Below are 2382 nucleotides of genomic sequence, written 5' to 3' on the forward strand. Positions count from 1 at the left end.
CCTCCGCTGCTCCGACGTCACCCAACGCTCCGGCTGCCGGTTGGAGCTCAACTCGCTGCTTTGATCGAGACTTTTGAATAAAACGCATTGTTGTCCTTTTAACCTGTAGACCTGTATATTACGTTGTTAATGTTGTAATGTCCACGTATTTCTATGTAGGCCACTATGTGCATTGTATTTGACATTGTTTATAATAAGGATAAAAACGATGGTTGTTTATTCTTTGAGCAAACCTCACTGTGGTCCACAGTCAAATATCCCTAGCCTACTATTAATGCATGGACAGCAATCAAAATGATCAGACCTCCCGTCATTCATAGTATTCACATTCATTTTGGCTTCCCCCTAGTCTCTAGCACCACATAAGACAGCATTTCCTCTTATTTAACATAGATGGTCTTCAGAATCTCAGGCAGGATGTTCCCAGATTTTGATCACATGGCATTTGCTGTGCAAAAAGTGACAAAAATTGTTCCTACTAATGCATTATGCATAACCATTATAGTGCATTGGGCACGCATGAGCCATTGGGTATCACATCATTTAACCATTACTGAAGAATGTTGGGGGTGGCAGTAGCTAAGTTCACAGTGAGTTTGGAACTGGAGAGTTGCGGGTTCAAGTCCCCACATGGACCAAAGTATGGTGGTGGACTGGTAGCTGGTGCCAGTTCACCTCCTGTACCTTCCAAGGTGCTCTTGAGCAAGGCATTGAACCCCCAACTGCTTGGGGCGCACCCCTCACTCTGACATCTCTCCATTTAGTGCATGTATATGGTGGGGCTGGAAAGTTTGGGCACCACAGGTAAAAATTTGTATTAATGTGCATCAAGAAGCCAAGAAAAAAATGGAACAATCACCAAAAGGCTTCAAATGACAGAACAGACATTCACACAATATGTCACAAAAAGTTATACTTTATTTTAATTGTTCACATTTAAAAAATAACAGAAGCATGATTGATCCCCCCCGCTTAACAGTTGGACAGAGGTTCTTTTCATTCAATTCTGTGCCCTTTCTTCTCCAATTGTACCTTTGCTTGTTCCAGCCAAAAAGTTATTGGTGCACAGAACGTGTTCCCACAATGCATCCGGCTTGTCTATATGTTCATTTGCAAACTTCAAACGCTGATTTTTGAAGAAGAGGTTTTCTTCTGATGACTCTTCCATGAAGACCATGTTTGTACAATTATCTCTTTATAGTGGAATGGTGTAGCACAGCTCCAGTGTCTCCAGGTCTTTCTGGATGGATAGGGCAGTCAACGTGGGTTTGGACTTTCTTTTCTCACAATCCAGGGAGCTGGTCTGAATGATATTTTTCTTGATCTTCCAGATCTTGCTTTAACCTCCACTGTTTCTGATGACTCATGACTCTTAATTACATTTTGAACAGAGATAATTTGCATCTGAGTCTGGGCATTTCAAACCTTAAGATTGACATCACCTGGTCTTGACACTGTCAGCTTTCAAAATGGGGGGGGGGGCATGCTAGAAACTCTGCAGGGTGCCCAAACTTTTGCATATGCCATTTTTTTGTTATTTTGAAAGTTTAAATAATGGAAATCGAGTGTAACTTTTTGTTACAAACTATACAAATGTCTAATCTGTCATTTGATGCCTTTTTGGAAATTTTGTCCATCTTTTCTTGGCTTCTTTATGCACATTCATAAAAATATTTACCCTGGGGGGCCCAAACTTTCGTGCCCCACTGTAGCTTATCTTATAAAATACAAATACTATGCCTTTAAAAAATTATTATAAATAATAATTTTAGAACAATTGAATTCATCCTAGTTTGATTTGCAGATCTGAAGGATGGAAGGAATTTTTGTCATTACATGTAGACGACTAAAAAAGCAGTAGCTGAACGCAAAGTGACATCATACATAAACATGCCATGTCTCTCTCATCCACTGTGGAACCAGTTTTTCTGGCTGAGAGATGGACCGTTGACTGCCGAAACGCAAATAACTGGTTTGATTAGTCACTGGCCCTCAAAATGCCTGGTTGAATAGGGGCTTGTGTGCTTGAGTCCACTGAAAGAGTCCATTGCAATAAAAAAAAGGCCTCCATGATCTTGAGCAGGGGCGTCGGACTGGGGGGGGAAGTCGAGTGAAGTCGATTGTCACAACTTTTACGCCTTACTGTCACATCTACTGCAGTCAAATTTACTGTGTTCCCTCTGAAGGAATCACTGCACATGGCTAGGCACTAGTAATGACATTTCGAGCTTGTGTAGAGGCTAAAAATAAGTTTAAAACTTGCCCTGTTCAAGCCTGTTGGGTGCTAACTCTAGCAGGAGGATAACTCGGTGTAGGCAGCACCGCTTGGTTTCATTTGTCCCGCTACTGACAGTACTACACATTAAAAAAAAACAGAGCTAC

Source organism: Etheostoma cragini, chromosome 11 (genome assembly GCF_013103735.1).
Source record: "Etheostoma cragini isolate CJK2018 chromosome 11, CSU_Ecrag_1.0, whole genome shotgun sequence".
In the NCBI taxonomy this organism is placed as follows: domain Eukaryota; kingdom Metazoa; phylum Chordata; class Actinopteri; order Perciformes; family Percidae; genus Etheostoma; species Etheostoma cragini.